We start from the raw sequence: 23,035 nt of genomic DNA on the forward strand, positions 1-23,035 counted from the left end.
CTATTCGATTTTCTGCAGATTTTTGTCTTCGGATTTACCAAAGCCATATAATAGGTTTCAATTTGTATGCAATCAGGCAAGCCCCTGCACTAAATCTGAAGACAAAAATCTGCAGAAAATCTTATAGTGTGTATGGGGTCTAAGGAACGATAATTAAACCATGACAGGGGAATTGAATGAAGCATTTGTTCATCTATTCTGACGTATGACCATTTTAAAGGTCCTGCATCAGACTCAAAAAGCCCTGCCGCCAGTTTTGGTCACTTTACCGACACATGGATCAGTTGGTAAAGCGGAGTTCCACCCTTATTTATTTTTTTTTTAAAGACACTCTTGATGTTATGATTAATAACTTTCCAAAAAGCTAATTATATGCAAAGTTGCTGTCTTATTTCAGTATTTTTCATTCAAACTAACCTGTAGTTTGGCTTGCCAGTGCGCTCCCATCTTAATTGTGGGCATGTGAAGCCCACTAGTGTCTTTTTCTGGGATAAGGTGCCGCTGGTGACCCAGCATGCACCTCCCGATCTCATGCAGCTGTTGTTTCGGATTGCTGTCACAACAGCAGAGGAAGTTCCCACCCCGTTGTTATGGCAACCTAATCTATCAATCTTCAGGGATCTCCAAACTACAGCCCTCCGGCTGTTGCGGAACTACATGTCCCATGAGGCATTGTAAAACTGACATTCACAGACATGACTAGGCATGATGGGAATTGTAGTTCCTGAACAACTGGAGGGCTGTAGTTTGGAGACCCCTTCTAGCCCACTGACTACTGGGAATGTTGACACACATCTCCCAGGAGCCAAGGAGCCACAGGATATGACGTATATCGCCGCAGCCCAGAGGGATAAACAAAACACCATACACCCTAGCAACAAGGTACAGAGAGCCAGGGGGGGAAAATGCCCATAGATGTTTTAGTTTGCTGTTCTGAAACGGATCCTGTAAAGATGTATATGTGGGTGGAACTCTGCTTTAACCACATGACGTCCGGAAGATTTACCCCCCTTCATGATCTGGCCATTTTAGTTGCAATACGGCACTGCGTTACTTTAACTGACAATTACACGGTCGTGGGGCACTGTACCCAAATAAAATTGATGTTCTTTTTTCTCCACAAATGTAAAAAAAATATATATATATATATTTGATGGCCGCTGCATTTTTAATTTTTTTTTTTTTTTTTTTTTTTTGCACGATAAACAAAAAAAGACCGACAATTTTGAAAAAAAATGTTTTTTTCTACTTTCTGCTATAAAACATATCCAATAAAAAACTGAAAAATTAGAATTTATTCACCAATATGTATTCTGCTACATGTTTTTGGTAAAAAAATAATCCCAATAAGTGAATATTGATTGGTTTGCGCAAAAATTAAAATGTCTACAAACTATTTAATAACAAACCCCATCCCTTCCCTCCCTGTCAGAATGGCGATCTGCTTTGTTTACATATGCAGATCACAGTTTTGTCTCTCTGCCCAACAATCGGCAGGTGCCGACGGACATTGAGTGCCCAGTACCAGCCGAACGGTTTCTGATGTGTATAATGATAGCGTGCACCCCCTACCAGGAAGTGTTGGATCGTGTCGGAGCAGTAAAACTGCTATAGGGCGGACCCAAAGTGTTTAATAGCGTGGCTTTTAGAAAATGGTGCTATAACTACACCAAGTTTATTTATTACAGGTACTTATATATTGCCATCAATTTTAGCAGCTGTTAATATATATATTGCACATTCACATAGCTCCCAACTGTCCCTGATTTGGAACAAAGTCCCTCTGTTCCTCTTTCCTCCTCATTTGTCCCTCATTTTGGCCTGATCTATATAGTTGTATATAAAATGCACTTTCTTTCTTTCAAAAAGTGTTTCTCAGCGCTAAACCTTTCATCCAATTTCTAAATTGCTGCATTTGTAAATTTCAAAAGCCAATATAAAAAATAGTGGTAAAAAAAACACTTGTGATTTTTACTAATCTTTTTTTGTGTTTAAGTCTCCTTTAAGGGGGAGTGGCAGGGGGTGTGTCCTATGCCTACGTACTTTTGCTAATAGGTGTCCCTCGTTCCCATCTCAAAAAGTTGGGAGGTATGCATTCACATCAGTCCCTGCCCTCAAGGAGCTTACAATCTAAGTTAAAAAAAATACCTCCAGTTTCGTTAGCTACAAACATAAAACCAGGTATTAGTTAGCATACAGAGATAGGCAGAGTGCCCGTCTCTGTATGCTGTGTAGCAGAGAGTACTTCCCTCTCCTCCTCACCTATGACTTGTTGTTAGGAATGCTACAAGCTTCACAGCCAAACAGCATCCTAGCAACCAGTGATTCTGATAGTGGGCAGAGCCTGATGGGGGAGCTGAGACACTAATACCTCATCAGGTTTACTCTCTACTTGTTATTGACCGCAGACAGTGGGGAGCTTCTATAGCCAATAGCAGGCTGCCTATTAGCTAAGGTTCTGCTAGACAGTTACTCTCCGGCCTCTTCTCCCGGTGTCCAGTTCTTCCCCCGCTCACCAGTTCTTCTGCCGGGCTCCTCCGCTATCTTCTGCTCTTTTGCCGCTCTTTTGCTAGCGGTGGCCCAGTCTTCTCCATGGTCTTATTCCCTCTTCTCTTCTTCCGATGTTGACACGACGCTCTCTCCCGCTGTAATGCTGTGTGCGAGGTGCGCGATGGCTTATATAGGCATGGGGCGTGGTCACCATGTGATGTCACCTGGTGACCCTGCCCCTTATGACGTCACAGTCCCGGGGCATGATGGGACTGTGACATTATAAGGGGGTGGGGTCACCGGGTGACATCACCCGGTGACCACACCCCATTCCCATATAAGTCGTCGGCATTACAGCCGGAGAGCCGGAGCGAGCGTCGTGTCAACATCGGAAGAAGAGAAGAGGATAGAAGATGACAGAGAAGACCGGGCCACCGCTAGCAAAAGAGCGGCAAAAGAGCAGAAGATAGCGGAGGAGCCTGGCAGAGGAACTGGAGAGCGGGAGAAGAACCGGACACCAGGAGAAGAGGCTGGAGAGCGGGAGAAGAACCGGACACCAGGAGAAGAGGCCGGAGAGAGCGGAGAAGTCAGAAGAAGACCCCGAAGTCGGAAGAAGACCCCCGAAGTTGGAAGAAGACCCCCCGGAGCTGCCTAATAAATTACTTTAAAAACCTGTCTAGTGTGTTTTTTATTGACACTTTTTTTCCCCCAGGTGAATGGGTAGGGGTACGATGTACCCCATACTCATTCATATAGGGTGGGGGGCTGGGATCTGGCACCCCCTTATTAAAGGGGGCTCCCGGATTCCGATAAGCCCTCCATCCGCCGACCCTGACAACCAAAAGCCAGGGTTGTTGGGAAGAGGCCCTTGTCCTCATCAACATGGGGACAAGGTGCTTTGGGGGGCTGCAGGGCGCCCCCCCTGCCCCCACCCCCCATGTTGAGGGCATGCGCTATGCTGGTGGTATAGCTACGCTGCCCCATTGATTTCAACGGGCAGGAGCGGTTTAGGAGCGGTGTTTACACTGCTCCTTTACCGCTCCAAAGATACCGTTTGCAGGAGTTTTTTTTCCCTCCTGCCAGCGCTTTGCAGAGGCGCTTTGCCGGCGGTATAGCCGCGCTGTCCCATTGATTTCAATGGGCAGGAGCGGTATACACTCCGCCCCTTCACCGCTCCGAAGATGCTGCTAGCAGGACTTTTTTTCCAGTCCTGCTAGCGCACCGCTCCAGTGTGAAAGCCCTCAGGCTTTCACACTGGAGACACAGCAGCCTCAGTTTCAGGCTGGTTTGCAGGCGCTATTTTTAATGCAATAGTGCCTGCAAACCGCCCCAGTGTGAAAGGGGCCTTATGTAAAGAATATGCATACTTACGTTGGACCAAGCTGGACCAATGTAAATCCCTACCTGGAATTCAGCCTTAGGGCCCTTTCACACTGGGGCGGGGGTGGCGTTGGTGGTAAAACACCGCTATTGTAAGCGGCGCTTTACCGTTGGTATGCGGCCGCTAGCGGGGCGGTTTTACCCCCTGCTAGCGGCCGAGAAAGGGTTAAAAACCACCGCAAGGCGCCTCAGCAGAGGCGCTTTGCCGGCGGTATAGCCGCGCTGTCCCATTGATTTCAATGGGCAGGAGCGGTATACACTCCGCCCCTTCACCGCTCCGAAGATGCTGCTAGCAGGACTTTTTTTCCAGTCCTGCTAGCGCACCGCTCCAGTGTGAAAGCCCTTGGGGCTTTCACACTGGAGACACAGCAGCGCCTGTGTCGGGTCGGTTTGCAGGGCAAAAATTTGGCAGAAATAAAAACGAACAGGTGTTCTAATTCATCTTCACTCTAGCCAAGACTAAAAAAAAAAAGTTTTGCCTTTAATTGTATGTTAAAGACAATACCATACTTATTAGTACTAAAATAAACACCGTGCAACAAAATGTAATACATTACCTAAATTATAGCAATGTTGTTTCATTACAAATCCATGGCTGGTAGAAACAGAAGACATTAGTGTTTGCTGTGTCAAAGCACAGATGGCTTGTTTGAGTGTCTCCCTGGGAACCTTCTTCTCCATAGTAAGCACAACAAACTCACCTATTCACTTCTCTTTTCTATTGGAATGACATCCGTTTAATCCAGTACATGAAAGTGTTATTGTTCCAGAGGTCCTGGGATAATACATTACCTTGCACATAGGGTCTAATCAATAGTACAGCCAACTCTTTGATTCAGGTGATACTTTTGCCTTTTTAAAATGAAGTCCAAATATTAGTGTGTTTGGGAAAAGAAAGTAACAGGTTTTGGGAAGTAATGTAGTTATTTAAAAACCTCAAGAGATTGTTGAGATAACTGTTTTTCAATCAAACGTTCCATGTACAGTGCCTTGAAAAAGTATTCATACCCCTTGAAATTTTCCACATTTTGTCATGTTACAGCCAATAATGTAAATGTATTTTATTGGGATTTTATGTGATAGACCAACACAAAGTGGCACATAATTGTGAAGTGGAAGGAAAATGATAAATGGTTTTTCATATTTTTTACAAATAAATATCTGAAAAGTGTGGCATGCATTTGTATTCAGCCCCCCTTTACTCTGATACCCCTAACTAAAATCTTGTGTAACCAATTGCCTTCAGAAGTCACCTAATTAGTAAATACAGTCTACCTGTGCAGCAGTGTTGCCAACAACCTGTATATTCACGGGCAGCCGTAAAAAAAGGCTTTTTTCCAGAGCCCGTGAAAGCCCGTAGTAAGGGAAAAGTGGCAGTAAAAATGGTGGCGATTGGCTCGGGTCAGAACTGCGCATGCGCACTCCTGGAAATCCCCAAGAAGATCCGAATCTTGACTCAGTCCGACTGAGTCTGCCCAGCGACACCCAGCTGCCACCACCTGCCGCCGCGCAGCCAATGATCTAAGTGCATTTTCGTGCCAACACCGCTGTGAACACTGCCAGTAAAAATGGCTGCGACTGGATCGGGTGAGAACTGAGCATGCGCACGCAGTTCCGGAAATCCCAGAGCCAATGCAATCCTGATTCCGCACCGCCTGACCCGCCCATGCCCGCTGATGATTTCATACCGCAAGTCTATTGCTAGGAGCCGAGCGGGCTGAAGGAGCAACCTCGGAGTGGAAAGTTCAGTGGAGCTGGTGAGGGCTGACAGCGGCAGTGGCACCAGCAGCACCATCCGCGAGTGAGATGGACAACGCAGACCTGGCCTGTCAGACTCACCCCCTGGACAGACACACAAAGCCCTGACCAGTGCCACTGGCCAGTACTGAGCACAGCCTGGCTGCAGCCTCTGGTGAGTAAAATATGAAAACGTGCACACAACCTGTGACCTGTCCTTACCTAATGTGCAAACAGTGCTTTCCGTTCTACCAAATAATTAATAAAGTGTCTTAATTTAGTGAATAAAATATGAGTCATATTTTATTCACTAAATTATGACACTTTATTAATTATTTATTTTGTACAATCTCATCACTGTCATTTTTGTTTGGTTACTGTTGCCTGTGCCTGTCTGTGGCCATCACATAGATAACAGCCAAAGTGACCAGTGGTTTTCTTAGGATTTTGGACCATCTTATATATTATTACAATAATTTTCATTTCCATGAATTATGTATTTCCTCATATATATTTACTCACTATTTACTCATATATCATTTGGTCACGTTAGTGAGAGTTTATTATTTTATCACTGAACATTTAATATATTTATCCAGCATCATTATGAATTTTTTATTTATACACTGATAATATTTATTCATATAATATAATATAATATAATATAAATATAATATAATATCACAATATAATATAATATGATAACACAATTTTTTTTTGTATTTGACGGGGGCTATTACCTCCAGAAATGCGGCGCCTCTATGAGGGCCAAATTTTCGCCCTCACTGGCCAACCTTGGGTTGGTGGGAGAAGAGCCGCATTCTTGGACATGATAGTCCCCCATCGTACAGACACCATACTTTTCTATCGCTACATAGACGATCTCCTATTTATTACTTCAGATGATAAGGTTCAATTGGACACATGGCTTGCCTATCTAAATGAGAATGATCTCAACCTGAGATTTACAGGGAATCTCCAGGAAGTTTCCATTGAACTTTTATATGTTCAGCTGTCAGGAATAAATAATATGGTGGTTACCGGTCTGTACAGAAAGCCAACGGCTGGCAATGCGCTGCTAAGAGCCGATTCTGCACACCCAGGACACACCATCAGGGGTGTACCGTTATGCCAGTTTCTTAGGTTGAAGCGCCTGTGTAGTATACCGGACGACTTCAACAAAGAGGCTATCGACATGGCCCATAGATTTAAAGACAAAGGCTATCCCATCAAAACTATAAACAAAGCCTTTTCGGCAGCCAATAGAATCCCTAGGGTATTCTTGTTAACTGAAAACAAGTTTAAAAATGCCAATAATTACTCTCAGTGTAGGGACAACATTCCCATTTTTTCAACACCATTTAGCACAGAGTTTGACAAAATCAGCAGCACAGTCAAAAAATATTTGCCCATTCTGTTCAATGACCCGATGTACAGTGAAATCCTCTCAAGGGGTATCAAGACAGTGTTTCATAGGACACCTGCCTTAGGGGGGTCTCTTTCACCAAGTTTATTTACTAGTGAACACTCAAGTTCCAATTGGCTGCATTTCAAAGGAAACTATAAACGCGGTATGAAGGGTTGCGACTATTATCGCTACATCAAGAAAGGCCAAGGTGTATGTTCAAGTGCTACGGGTAAAACTTTTGACATCACATCCTTTATCAACTGCAATACAAAGTTTTTAATATATGTGATTACATGCGACTTGTGCCACATTCAATATGTGGGCTGCACCACACGTCTGTTTAAAGGTTATATGATCACTTGTATGATATTGAAAACAACAAATCCACAAATGTAGCTAGACACTGGAACCTTGTTCACCACAAGGATGTCACAAGCCTTTCTATACAAGGTGTTGAAAGGATAGTGACTCCAAGGAGAGGAGGAGACAGGTTCAGAACACTTTGCAAGCGCAAAGTGCTCTGGATATTCATGTTACATACCAGAATTCCTATAGGGTTAAATTTTGAGTGGGATGTTTCCCACTATTATGATTGATGGAGTTATTTAGAAGAATTTTTTCCACTCCTATATCCTTTGGTACGCTTTTTGCCTCACAATTGTCAATCTCCCTTTAGGGTTCATATTCATTTTTGTCCTGTCACTACACGTCCATATAGTAGTTTTGTTTATTCCATCTATCGGTGAGATCACCATGGACATACCGATTTGTTGTGTTTTTTATGTTTTTTACATTTTTAAGGGGTTTAAGATTTAGTTCTCTTCTCCTTTCTACATATGTGTGCTGGCTCAACATTGATATTGATATACCCTTCAATATATGTACCTGTTTCGTAGACAGCTTTAGGATGCACAGTTTCGTTTGGACACATGAGGGCATGTTTAAATATATCACACATATGTTTATACAGTGTTCATAGTGTTTATCCTCATGCCTCCAATCTGCTTTGCTCTTCCTGTCTCTCTTTTTGAACAGGACACGGAAAACAGAGATGCTGCTTTCCTTCCTCCTTTTTGCACCTTTTCCCCATCAGTTTGCTTTTTTCCCATCAGTTTGCTGTTTGCAATATTGTTCATACATAACAGGCTTTTTACAAATTTTGGTTGTTGTGATTTGTTCCCATGTAATATGCGTGCAATTTCATGCAGGTTACTGGTATTATGTTTGTTTTTTTGTTTGTTTTTTTGTATTTATGCAATTTTTTATGCGATTTTTTCATACAATTTTGTCTGGGGTAGATGTTGATATGCTATATTTCTTAGTATATCAACATACATTTCTTAGTGAGTATAACATCCAGTTCTGCCTCACTTTTCTCCGTGTCTTTCTATAGTTGTCCATTTCAAGTACACATATGCTCATACCATGGTTTCGGAGGTGTAGTGACCCCAATATATTTTTATGTGAAAAAAACTTGTGAGCAAAAAAAAAAAAAAAAAATACGGACACTTAGATAGATAAATAGACACAGAGGCACATTTAAATCTAGTGCATATATTTGTGATATTTGTTTATAATATCTAATGTTTTAAATTCAAGGTTTTAGTAATGATATGTCTGTTTATGTACATTTAGTTATGTATGATACGGTATAAGAATTTTATGTGTAGTAGCCATTTTCTGAATAGTTTATATCTAGAAGCCACTTCTATTCCTATATATATCTATAGATATATATCTATATATATGACAGACACAAGATAACTTCTTGAATGCACTTGCATCCTTTGTGTAATACATGTCTCAGTAGATGTGTGGTCATTGGCATTCTCATGCTCTCATATTTTCATATGTAGTTTTTTTTTTATATATTCACACACATGTATGTCTGTACTCACATGTAGGGATGAGCTTCGTGTTCGAGTCGAACCCATGTTCGACTCGATCATCTTCTGGTCGCCCGTTCGCCGAATTGCGAACGATATGGGCTGTTCGTGCCAAATTCGTGTGGTGCGTCATGGCCCATAATTCACTGCGGCATCGCAGTGCATTGCTGGCTGATGATTGGCCAAGCATGCACTATGACCCGCATGCTTGGCCAATCACAGCGCCATCTGTAGAGACAGCTGTAATTGGCCCAATTATGGCTCAGGGGGTTTAGTACATGCCCCACACTATAGAAGGCCGCCTGCACGGTGGCCCTGTGTAGTGTGTGTTCCGGCGTTGACAGACAGAGACAGAGAGACAGTGTCATTTGATTTAAGTTAGATAGATTAGGCAGGACAGTCAGTCAGCTGCACTTACAGTGTATTGTGTATATATATGCATCCCAGGTGTTGTATATATATATATATATATATATATATATATATATATATACACTGTATTCAGTTTAGCTAGATCCGTTCCTGTTATTATCTTCCTACTGACAGGCAGGCTTGTGTTGTTACAGTATTTACAGCTACCTGAAGAAAATTGCTGGTGTTCTTCTGATCCTATTAGTACCACAGTCAGGCAGCTAGAATATTTACAGTTAGTGTAGTGCGTCCTCCTCACAGTGTTCAGCTAAAGCTACAAGTTAGTTTAGTGGGACCTCTGCACAGTGTTCAGCTAAAGCTACAAGTTAGTGTAGTGCGACCTCTGCACAGTGTTCAGCTAAAGCTACAAGTTAGTGTAGTGCGTCCTCTGAACAGTGTTCAGCTAAAGCTACAAGTTAGTGTAGTGCGTCCTCTGAACAGTGTGCACCTAAAGCTACCTGAAGAAAATTGATGGTGTTCTTCTGATCCTATTAGTACCACAGGCAGGCAGCTGCAGTATTTACAGTTAGTGTAGTGCTTCCTCTGCACAGTGTGCACCTAAAGCTACCTGAAGAAAATTGGTGTTGTTCTTCTGATCCTATTAGCTACAGTATTTACAGTTAGTGTAGTGCCTTCTCTACACATTGTGAACCTAAAGCTAACTGAAGAAAATTGGTGGTGTTCTTCTGATCCTATTAGTACCACAGGCAGCTGCAGTATTTACAGTTAGTGTAGTGCATCCTCCTCACAGTGTTCAGCTAAAGCTACAAGTTAGTGTAGTGTGACCTCTGCACAGTGTTCAGCTAAAGCTACAAGTTAGTGTAGTGCGTCCTCCTCACAGTGTTCAGCTAAAGCTACAAGTTAGTGTAGTACCACCTCTGCAGAGTGTTCAGCTAAAGCTACAAGTTAGTGTAGTGCCACCTCTGCACAGTGTTCAGATAAAGCTACAAGTTAGTGTGGTGCGTCCTCCTCACAGTTGGCGGTGTTTTCCTGATCCTATCACTACCGCAGGCAGCTACATTATTTTAACATTAGTATAGTGCGTCCTCTGCACAGTGTTCAGCTAAAGCTATCTGTAGAAGTTTGGTGGTGTTTTCTTGATCCTATCACTACCGCAGGCAGCTACATTATTTACACGTTAGTGTAGTGTGACCTCTGCACAGTGTTCAGCTAAAGCTACCTGTAGAAGGTTGGTGGTGTTTTCCTGATCCTATCACTACCGCAGGCAGCTACATTATTTTAACGTTGGTGTAGTGCGTCCTCTGCACAGTGGTCAGCTAAAGCTACAAGTTAGTGTAGTGCAACCTCTGCACAGTGTTCATCTAAAGCTACCTGTAGAAGATTGGTGGTGTTCTCATACTACAGACAGGCAGTCGATTTTTCTAGCTGCAGTATCAGTATATATATATATATATATATATATCCCAGCTTAGTGCAGCTACATCTCACTGCAGGCCATTAGCATGTCTGGAAGGCCAACAAGAAGAGGCAGACAGTCACAAGCCAATAAAAGAGGGCAAGCAGGCTCTGTGTCTAGAGGCAACAGTGCTGGTCGTGGAGATGGTGCATCCTCATCAGCATGTGGCCGTGGGACACGCTTGGCCTTTTTTTCGCCAGCTGGCTGTGTTGAGCCGCAACATGCGGAAGACTTTGTCAAGTGGATGACCAAGCCGTCCTCATCCTCCTCATCCTCTGTCACCCATGCTCAGGGTACTTTGTCTGGCAAAGCAGCTGCCAATGTGGCCTCTTCCCTCGGCTCAATGGCATCAGTGACTCCTTCCGTAGCCCCACCATGTCCTCCTGAGGAGTCCCTCGAACTGTTTGACCACAGTGTTGGGTACAGTACATGCTCCAGGAGGATGCCCAGCGTTTAGAAGGCTCTGATGATGACACTGAGCTAGATGAAGGCAGTAACGTTAGCATGGACAGGGGGGGTGCCCAAGAAGGACAGCAATCTGGCAGTCATGCTCCCCCTGCTGCAGCATACTGCCAGGTTTGCTCCAGTGATGAGGAGGGAGGGGATGATGAGGTCACTGACTCAACGTGGGTGCCTGATAGGAGAGAGGAGGAGGAGGAGGCACATCACCAACGAGGCAGGATGCCCTCCAGGGGCCAGCCTAAGGGCAGCACACTGACTGCATCACACCGCAAAGCTCAGCATGTGCAGGGCACTGCTGTCTCTGCGCGTTATTCCAAAAGTTCTTTTTTTGAGACGAGTGCATCAGATCGCACCGCTGCTATTTGCAACATATGTCTCAAGCGTATCTCGCATGGCCAAAACATCTCCCGCTTGGGCACCACATGCTTGACCAGACATATGTTGACCTGCCATGCAGTTCGTTGGCAAGCGTATCTAAAAGACCCACACCAAAGAACAAAGAGGTCCTCTCCTTGCTCCTCATCAGCTGAGATCTCCAACCCCACTATACCTTCAGTCCTCTCTGAGACCTGCACTGAGAAGAATGAAGGTGTAGAATTAGGTGTGTCACAGCCAAGTACTTGTGGGCAATCTGCTTTTAGTACACCAACGTCAGATTGTACCAGACAAATTTCCCTGCCCCAGCTGCTGCACCACCGAAAGAAGTTCGCTCCCAGCCATCCACATGCCCAGCGGTTGAATGCTAGCTTGGCAAAATTGCTAGCACTTCAACTGCTACCTTATCAGTTGGTAGACTCTGCCCCCTTCCGTGAGTTTGTGGAAAGTGCGGTTCCTCAGTGGCAGGTACCCAAACGCCACTTTTTCTCACAGAAGGCGATTCCTCCTCTCTACCAGCATGTGGAAGGCAATGTCCATGCCTCGCTGGACAGGGCGGTCAGCGGTAAGGTGCATATTACCGCTGACTCAAGGTCCAGCAGGCATGGACAGGGACATTACCTAAGTTTCACAGCGCATTGGGTGACTCTGATGGCAGCTGGGAAGGATGCAGGACAAGGTGCAGTAGTGTTGGAGGTTGTTCTGCCACCACGCCTCCAAAATGCCACTACTAATGATTCTGACACACCTCTCTCCTCCACCCCCTCCTCTTCTTCTTCCTCCATGGCCTCTTCCTGTGCTTTGTCCTCGGAACCAGCGCTGCTCCGTAGGCGTTCAAGGGGCTACTCAAGTATGCAGGCCAAAAGATGCCTTGCGGTGCTTGTGCTGGTGTGCTTGGGGGACAGGAGCCACACTGGGGCAGAGGTTCTGTCAGCTCTGCAGGGGCAGGTTCAGAGGTGGTTGATGCGACACCGAACTTAAGGCAGGAATGGTGGTTTGCGACAATGGCACCAACTTCCTCTCCGCCTTCTGACAGGGACAAATTACCCATGTGCCCTGTTTGGCTCACGTCCTTAACTTGGTGGTGCAGCGGTTCTTGGGCAGGTACCTGGGCTTACAGGATGTCCTGAGGCAGGCCAGGAAAGTCTGTGTGCATTTCCGCCGGTCATATAAGGCCAGTGCTCGGCTGGCAGACCTCCAAAAGGAATTTAACCTGCCCAAGAACCGCCTAATCTGTGACATACCCACCAGGTGGAACTCAACGTTGGCCATGCTGCAGCGGCTGCACACGCAGCAGAGGACCATCAATGAGTACCTGTGCGACTATGGCACCAGGACAGGGTCAGGGGAGCTTGTTTTTTTTTCCCCACGCCAGTGGGCCATGATCAGGGATGCATGCACTGTCCTGTCACCATTTGAAGAGGCCACACTGTCACTGAAACTGTCCCCCTTGTCCACCTGTTGGAGCACATGCTGCGTGGAATAATGGACAGGGCACTTGAGGCAGAACAGAGGCAGGAAGAGGAGGACTTCTTTAGCTCTCAAGGCCCCCTTTATCCAGACAGTGTTCCTGCATGCCCGATCACACAGGAAGAGGACGAGGCGGACGAGGAGGAGGATTGTGTCAGTATGGAGGTGGAGCCTGGCACTCAGCATCAGCAGCAGTCTTTAAGGGATCATTTACAGTCCCAAGAAACACATAGACTTGTACGTGGCTGGGAGAAGGTGGCTGCGGATCATGTCGTACTTAGTGACCCAGAGGACTCTGGACCGAATGCCTCAGCAAACCTACGCTGCATGGCCTCCCTGATCCTGCAAAGCCTGCGGAAGGATCCTTGTATTCGTGGTATCAAGGAGGGGGATCGTTACTGGCTGGCAACCCTCCTTGATCCACGTTACAAGGGTAAGGTTGCGGACCTTATCTTGCCGTCGCAGAGGGAGCAGAGGATGAAACATCTTCAGGAGGCCTTACAGAGAGGTCTGTGCAACGCGTTCCCAGAGACTGGGAGGTTACAAACTCCTGTTTCTGGACATCGTGTTGCTGAGGCTTCAGTCAGTCAAAGAAGGAGCGGTGGAGAAGGTGGCCGTCTGACCGATGCGTTCAGACAATTTTTTAGTCCACAGCCCCAAGGTATGATTGGTTCCAGCAACCATCGCCAGCGTCTGTTTTACATGGTGCAGGAATACCTAGGAGCAAGATCTGACTTGGACACCTTTCCCACCGAAAATCCTCTGGTTTACTGGGTCTTGAGGATGGATCACTGGCCAGAGCTTGCACAGTATGCAATTGAGCTACTGGCCTGTCCTGCATCCAGCGTTCTTTCGGAACGCACATTCAGTGCTGCTGGAGGCTTTGTAACCGATCACAGGGTGCATCTGTCCACCGACTCGGTCGATTGACTGACCTTCATAAAAATGAATCAGTCATGGATCACCACCAGCTACCAAGCACCTGATGCTGATGTAACCGAATACATTTTTTTGAAATGTCAGATCCCTTCAAAGACTGCCTATGCTGATGCTGAGTGACTATCCTGTTATACTGAGTAATTATCCTCTTCCTCCTCAATGATCATGATGATAGCTTGTAAGAACATTTTTTGGTTCTGGGCGCCGCCAGTCCCACCACCAGTGCCTAAGGCCCAATTTTTCAGCCCCTGTTTAACAGGGGCATGTAATTACAATTTTTCATGCAATTCTTTGCCGCAGGGCTAGTTCCTGTGCTCCAACTAGAGTATCTGTGAGGGGTTGCAGTGTTGTGGCACCAGCACTGGTGCCTAAGGCCCAATTTTTCAGCCCCTGTTTAACAGGGGCGTGTAATTACAATTTTTGATGCAATTCTTTGCAGCAGGGCTAGTTCCTGCACTCCAACTAGAGTATCTGTGAGGGGTTGCAGTGTTGTGGCACCAGCACCAGTGCCTAAGGCCCAACTTTTTAGCCCCTGTTTAACAGGGGCATGTAATTACAATTTTTGATGCAATTCTTTGCAGCAGGGCTAGTTCCTGTGCTCCAACTAGAGTATCTGTGAGGGGTTCCAGTGTTGTGGCACCAGTGCCTAAGGCCCAATTTTTCAGCCCCTGTTTAGCAGGGGCGTGTAATTACAATTTTTGATGCAATTCTTTGCAGCAGGGCTAGTTCCTGCGCTCCAACTAGAGTATCTGTGAGGGGTTCCAGTGTTGTGGCACCAGTGCCTAAGGCCCAATTTTTCAGCCCCTGTTCAACAGGGACATGTAATTAGAATTCTTGATCTAATATTTCACAGCAGGGCCCGTCTCTGCGCCCACCAAGAGTATCTGTGAGGACTTACAGTGTTGTAGCACCAGCACCACCACCAAAGGCCCAATTTTTTCTGCCCCTGTTCAACAGGGGCATGTAATTACAATTCTTGATCTAATATTTCACAGCAGGGCCCTGTGAGGGCTTACAGTGTTGTGGCCACAACAACACCTAAGGCACAAATTTCTGCTGAGTATATAGGGCAGGCCCCTACTTTCAAACATCCAACTTACAAACGACTCCTACTTGCAAACGGAAGGAGACAACAGGAAGTGAGATTAAATCTACCCCTAGGAAGGGAAATTCTCTCCTGTAAGAGTTAATATGGGAAAAACTTTTCTCCTTTCCACTGATGCTTTATCACCAATCCTTGTTTCACAAAAAAACCCAAATTTTCAAAAAACATTTGTCATTGGGACAAAAAGTGAGGTGAAATCTTCTGAAGAGGAGCACAGACAGCAAAACAAATGTCACAGGGGTGATAACCCTTCCCTAGGTTTTCCAAAAAGCTTAAAATAGATTTTTTGACTGGAGCTAAACACGTAAAAAATGTACCAGTTCAAAATTACAAACAGATTCTACTTAACAACAAACCTACAGTCCCTGTCTTGTTTGCACCGCCTGTATACTGCTGTTCAGAGTATATAGGGCCTGGGGGCCCCACACTTTTCCTTTTTTAATTTGGGTGCGGGTTTCCCCTTAATATCCATACAAGACCCAAAGGGCCTGGTAATGGACTTGGGGCCTGGTAATGGACTTGGGGGTACCCATGCCGTTTGTCTCATCCATATTGCCAGGACCCGACATTACATTAAAGCCGCAAGCAGTTTAAATGACTATAGACACCCCCCAGGTACGATATTTAAAGGAATATTTCACTTTTTTTTTTTTACTTTAAGCATCATTGAAATCACTGCTCCCGAAAAAACGGACGTTTTTAAAACTTTTTTTTGCATTGATACATGTCCCCTGGGGCAGGACCCGGGTCTCCAAACCCTTTTTAGGACCATACCATGAAAATTAGCCTTTAAAATGAGCACTTTTGATTTCGAACGTTCGAGTCCCATAGACGTCAATGGGGTTCTAACGTTCGTGCAAATTTTTGGTCCCTTCGCAGGTTCTGGTGCGAACCGAACCGGGGGGGTGTTCGGCTCATCCCTACTCACATGCTTATTGTTCCTTATCTGGAGATACACACGTTTATATTGACACAAATGTTCGTTTACCATTACATCATTCCACTTCACATTTCTCATCTTTTTCATGTTATTTTCACGGTAGTTTGCGTTTCTATTTATAATTAGGGATGAACCAAACACCCCCCGGTTCGGTTCGCAGCAGAACATGCGAGCAGGCAAAAAATTTGTTCGAACACGCGAACACCTTCAAAGTCTATGGGACACGAACATGAAAAATCAAAAGTGCTCATTTTAAAGGCTTGTATGCAAGTTATTGTCATTAAAAGTGTTTGGGGACCTGGGTCCTGCCCCAGGGGACATGTATCAATGCAAAAAAAAGTTTTAAAAAATAGCCGTTTTTTCGGGAGCAGTGATTTTAATAATGCTTACAGTGAAACAATAAAAGTGAAATATTCCTTTGAATTTCGTACCTGGGGGTTGTCTATAGTATGCCTGTAAACTGGCGCATGTTTCCCGTGTTTAGAACAGTCTGAGAGCAAAATTACATTTCTAAATGAAAAAAAAGCCATTTAAAAGTACACACGGCTATAATGAATTGTCGGTCCCTGCAATACACATAAAAGTTCATTGATAAAAATGGCATGGGATTCCCCCACAGTCCATTACCAGACCCTTCACGTCTGGTATGAATATTAAGGAGAACCCCGAATCAAAATTTTTTAAAAAAAATGCGTGGGGGTCCCCCCAAATTCCATACCAGGCCCTTCAGCTCTGGTATGGATATTAAGGGGAACCCCGCACCAAAATTTTAAAAAAATTGGCGTGGGGGTCCCCCTCAAAATCCATACCAGACACTTCAGGTCTGGTATGGTTTTTAAGGGGAACCCCACACCAAAATTTTTTTAAAAAATGGCGTGGGGTCCACCCCAAAATCCATACCAGACCCTTATCTGAGCACACAACCTGGCAGGCTGCAGGAAAAGAGGGGGGGACGGTAGAGCGCCCCTCCTCCTGAACCGTACCAGGCCACGTTCCATCAACATGGAGAGGGTGCTTTGGGGTAGCCCCCCCAAAGCACCTTGTCCCCATGTTGATGGGGAGAAGGGCCTCATCCCCACAACCCTTGCCTGGTGGTTGTGGGGGTCTGCGGGCGGACCCCCCCGTGTGAAATAGTAACGGGTTACAAATGTACCCCTACCATTTTACAAAAAATGTTTGAAAATGGTCAAAAAAAGACAATACACGCCTTGGGACAAGTCCTTTATTAAAAAATAAAAAAATAAAACTGTCCCACAAAGTCTTCTTTTTCTCTCGCTCCGATGGACCGTAAAAAAAAAAAAAGCTGCATGCCACCTACAATCTGCCTCCATTGGAGGCACCCGCCATAATGACCGACCTCCCAGGTGACAGCTCTTTTATAACTGAGGGCAGGGCCACACGATGGCGTCGTCGGGTGACCCCGCCCCCTCTGACGCATTGGGGCATTCCTATGGCTTCCCCGTAGCATCAGAGGGGGCGGGGCCACCTGGTCCGCCCCCTCTGACGCACGGGAACATCCCTATGGCTTTCCCGTAGCGTCAGAGGGGGCGGGGTCACTCGGTTACGTAGCCGGTGGCCCTTGGCCCTGCCCCCTCTGATGCTACGAGAAAGCCATAAGGATGTCCCTGTGCGTCAGAGGGGGGCGGGGTTACCCGGCGACATCATCGTGTGGCCCCGCCCTCAGTTATAAAAGAGCTGTCACCTGAGAGGCCGGTCATTATGGCGGGTGCCTCCCATGGAGGCAGATTGTAGGTGGCATGTGGCTTTTTGTTTTCTTTTTCGGTCCGTCGGAGCAAGAGAAGAAAAAGAAGAAGACTTCGTGGGACAGTTTTATTATTTTATTTTTTAAGAAAGGACTTGTCCCAAGGCGTGTATTGCTATTTTGAATTTTCACACATTTTTTGTGAAATGGTAGGGGTACATTTGTACCCTATTACCATTTCACACGGGGGGGCGGGATCTGGGGCTCCCCTTGTTAAAGGGGGCTTCCAGATTCCGATAAGCCCCACCACTCGCAGACCCCCACAACCACTGGGCAAGGGTTGTGGGGATGAGGCCCTTCTCCACATCCACATGGGGACAAGGTGCTTTGGGGGGCTACCCCAAAGCACCATCCCCATGTTGAGGACATGTGGCTTGGTACGGTTCAGGGGGGCGCTCTCTCATCCCCCCCTCTTTTCTTGCGGCCTGCCAGGTTGTGTGCTCGGATAAGGGTCTGGTATGGATTTTTGGGGGGACCCACACCATTTTTTAAAAAAATTTTGGCACGGGTTTCCCCTTAATATCCATACGAGATCTGAAGGGCCTGGTATAGATTTTAATGGGGACCCCCACACCATTTTTTTTTTACATTTTGGCGCGGGGTTCCCCTTAATATCCATACCAGACCCAAAGGGCCTGGTATGGAATTTGGGGGGACCCCCACGCATTTTAAAAAAAAAAATTTGGTTTGGGGTTCCCCTTAATATTCATACCAGACCCGAAGGGGGGAATTCCATGCCGTTTTTATCAATGAACTTTTATGTGTATTGCCGGGACCGACAATTCATTATAGCCGTGAGTACTTTTAAATTACTTTTTTTCCTTTAGAAATGTAATTTTGCTCTCGGACTGTTCTAAACACAGGAAACATGCGCCACTTCACAGGCATACTATAGACACCCCCAGGTACGAAATTTAAAGGAATATTTCACTTTTATTGTTTCACTTTAGCATTATTAAAATCACTGCTCCCGAAAAAACAGCCGTTTTTAAAACTTTTTTTTGCATTGATACAGGACCCAGGACCCAGGTCCCCAAACACTTTTTATGACAATACCATGCATATAAGCCTTTAAAATTAGCACTTTTGATTTCTCCCATAGACTTTTAAAGGGTGTTCCGCGACTTTCGAATTTGCCAACTTTGCTGCGAACACCCCAAATTGTTCGCTATTCGGCGAGCACCCGATGTTCGAGTCGAACTTATGTTCGACTCGAACATCGGGCCCTATTTATAATGAATATAATAAAATATCCTAATTTTTCACATTCTACATTATATACATGTCTACATGGATATATTTTATATTTAGTATTTTTATTCCAACACATATGCACTTTGGTTTAATATCCAACATCAAGTATTTTTAATTTTTTGATTAAATTCAATGGATGTTTCATCAAATGTTTTTAGGTCTTTGCCGATAGCATTTTCCAAACGTATATATTTCACTACACATATATATTTATATATATTTTATGCACATCCACTTTTACACATTTTTGTTTTTATCTTTTAGAATACTTAGTGTTGCTCTCACATTTAACTACACATGTTAGCTATACATTAATCAGCCCACTTCACCTATCAATTAACTCTAATTAGAGTAATTTATTCACATGGGTCACATGTTTAATAGATATCAGTGTGTATATATTGCAGTTAATGTTTGTAGTTCTTTAGCTATGAATAAGCACTTTTGAAAGTGTGAAACGCGTCAACTCCTGTTATCCGTTGTTTGCTGTGGCTTGTACTTTTTGCATTATTACCTCCTTTTTTTTTAAAAAAAAAGGCATTTGATTTTGAGTGTGGCTGTCCAGAATCTTCCCTTCATCCAATGAGCGATCGCGGTTAGCCAGCGGACATTTGCTCCGGTGTCGCACCATGGGCACGCACGCCTCCTATTCTATTTAAAGTGGCCGACGTACAATTCACACAGGGGAGCCAACCTGCCACAGTACAACTCTGGCAGCTGGTCCTTAAGCGGTTGATAAAATACTCAAGAATAATTTAAACACACCACCAGCTTAGCCACTACGACTCAAGCCAGGATATTTAAAAAGGGAATACATCCACAAACTTCAAAAACAATTAATGTAAATAAACATCGAAATTTCAGCCATTATAACTCTATTCTTATAAAACCTGTCCCCCTTAATTTAACGGATAGGGAGGGAAGGAACGTGCCATTCCTCTCCTGCAGATTTGCCCAGAGACAAGAGGTCAGGCGACCTATGGGAACTCTTCCCGCATTTTTCCCTAGAGGGGAAGTCTAGAAACCTCCGCTGCTGCAGCCCCATGAGGTAAGGGGGTTCTAAAAACTATTTCCTCCCTTTTCACTTTATGGGACAGCCGGCAGCAGTATACATACATTATATACTGTAATAAAGAAATAAACACAACACCTCAACTGGATAAAAATTTGGCCATGGCCAATTTATTATAGGCTTAGTAAATAAATATAAATTCTTTAATAAAATACTCCAGAATAATTTAAACACACCACCAGCTTAGCCACTACGACTCAAGCCAGGATATTTAAAAAGGGAATTCATCCAAATAACAGGTGGCAAAGACACCTGTCACCTGGACCCCCGAACCACAGCCAATTCAATACAGGTATGAAAATGTATTGAAAATGTCTAAAACGTCTAAACCAATATCAGATGAGTACACCCCTTCGCCCCTATAGAGCCCTGGGATACCACCTTCCAGCTCTGTGTGCCTGTGCAAGAAGCCTGCAAAAGAACCTAAAAATGTTTCTAACCTTCTCCAGTGGACACAGAGAAAATTGATTTAACCATTTCAAATGAGGGATGATCTCTGAAAAGACTATCACCGTGTGAAGGGTGGATAAGTGCAACCTATCTAAATCATCCCTAATTGTAAAGATTAAATCCAGAGACCTAACCTTACCCACATCATTCCCCCCTCAATGCAAAATCAGTACATCTGGAGCAGGCCATTTCTTGTATAATCTGCCTAGTTCTAGAAACAATTCAGACCATACCATTCGGCAATTCCCATGCCACAGTACCTTAAAATCATTACGTCTAACCCCAAATTTTCGGAGTATACTCTTTGAGCTGCTCTTTGGTTGGCCCAATGGACGAACGAGTGGCCATCGATCCAAATTACTTTCTGGGTACCTAAAGGGCGAACATACAGTTGAAAGCTATCCGATTTCCATCTACCAATCTTGTTAATCATCCCTGCAATAAAACCTAACCTAGAAGCTTCCCTTGCTGCTCCTATGGGATCATAGTCATAACCAATCACCAGTTATATTAAATAATCTTTGAATGAATAATACTTCATACAAAATACCTGAGGTTGAAATTGGCCGTGGCCTTTTATTTATAGGTATAAATTATAAATCTAGTCATATTCACTTTTAATAAAGCAGAAATATTTAACACACGTTTCGTGAGTTAAAATAAATATATAATAATAACATATCAATATAAAAACATATAAATAGCTCAGCCATTTAAGCTCAAGCTATATAATAAAAACCAAAACAGCGCATTCCACATCTTCCATACCAATGAACCGCAAAACAACAAGGTAATCCCAAATTATTGCCATAGACCCCCCATTCAGCTCTCTTCTGAGCCCAAAAAATATAAGAGTGTCCAATAATCCAGACGACATGTTGAGCATCTAAAATCAAAAACAAAAATTAGGTCTAACATACGATCTATAACAATCAGATCTCCAACCACCAATATCTTTAATCACAGATTCATTAAGTAGAAAATAGTAAAAACCTTCGCGCCAGTGGTGTCGATAGCAGATAATATATATGAATTACATATACTGGTGATACATCTAGTAAGAAAACATTCCCAACAATAAAGAAAATTTGTGGAAATATATAAACAATCAGTTTAAGCTGCTCCCCAATTTTTGAATAATCAAAAAAATAGATAATCAAAAAAAGGAATGTAAGGAAGATAGGGGGCGCTAGATACCATATTATTCAAGTGCTCTAAATAAACAAATCTCCTGCATTACCAAAAAAAATGGAAATGTAAGAAAGCTGGGGGGCGCTAGATACCATACTAATCAAGTGCTTTAAATAAATAAATCTCCTGCATTACCAAAAAAATGAAAAACATAATAATGACAAATCATAATTAGATTACACATTGAAGTGCCCACAATAGTGAAAAAAATATATAGTGATTGATTGTCCACATAAAAAAGTGATTTGAAGTGGTTGAAGTGATATCTTTCAATATTATCCCAATCTTGTTGCTGTAAACAAAAGGTTTTCCATCACCAAAGGAAAATAAGAAAAGGAAAACACCTCGAAGTAGTAGATATCTGCTTACCAGATACCAATGACTCCTTTAGTTAAAAAGAGAATCACTAGCGCTTGTGCAGGGTTGTGCCTGCTCACATGGATGGCCGGACTGTGGTTGGTATTATAGGCATGGATCGTTCCCGTCAAGCTCATTCAAGATAGGATAAGGATACATAGGAAACAAAAACAGTCTCCATAGCGTAAAGCCATTTATTAAAAAAGTAAACAAATTAAAAAGCCAAATGGCCGCTTACATTGGTGGGTGCCTACCCGGCACTGGGGCTGCTTGCATGTCAGGGTGACTTCGCAGTCAGAAAAAGCCTTTCATGTCTCCTCCACGCTGGCGTGCGTTCCAGCTTACACAGGGGGGCAGCCAAAGGATCCGGATGTTGTTGGGTGATAGGACATGTGACCACGTACCGCTCCGACGTACGTTTCGTAGTGAACGTCTTCAGGGAAGCGTACGTTGGTCACTGGAATGGTGGTTTTTATTAGGAACAGGAAGGGGGCGGGTAATTGGCAAATGGGCCACAGGAACTGTGCTCATAGCAATAAAGTTGGAAAGTTCAACTATGGTCTGGAGCATTAGCTCCATCTTGTGGATATTTACTATATTGTTCACAAAAAACTCCTTAATTGAAAACGAATGTGACTTTTTATTAGGAACAGGAAGTGGGCGGGTAATTGGAAAATAGACCACAGGAACTGTGCTCATAGCAATAAAGTTGGAAAGTTCAACTATGGTCTGGAGCTTAGCTCCATCTTGTGGATATTTACTATATTGTTCACAAAAAACTCCTTAATTGAAAACGAATGTGACTTTTTATTAGGAACAGGAAGTGGGCGGGTAATTGGAAAATAGACCACAGGAACTGTGCTCATAGCAATAAAGTTGGAAAGTTCAACTATGGTCTGGAGCTTAGCTCCATCTTGTGGATATTTACT

The sequence above is a fragment of the Aquarana catesbeiana genome, linkage group LG04 (assembly GCF_042186555.1).
Source record: "Aquarana catesbeiana isolate 2022-GZ linkage group LG04, ASM4218655v1, whole genome shotgun sequence".
In the NCBI taxonomy this organism is placed as follows: domain Eukaryota; kingdom Metazoa; phylum Chordata; class Amphibia; order Anura; family Ranidae; genus Aquarana; species Aquarana catesbeiana.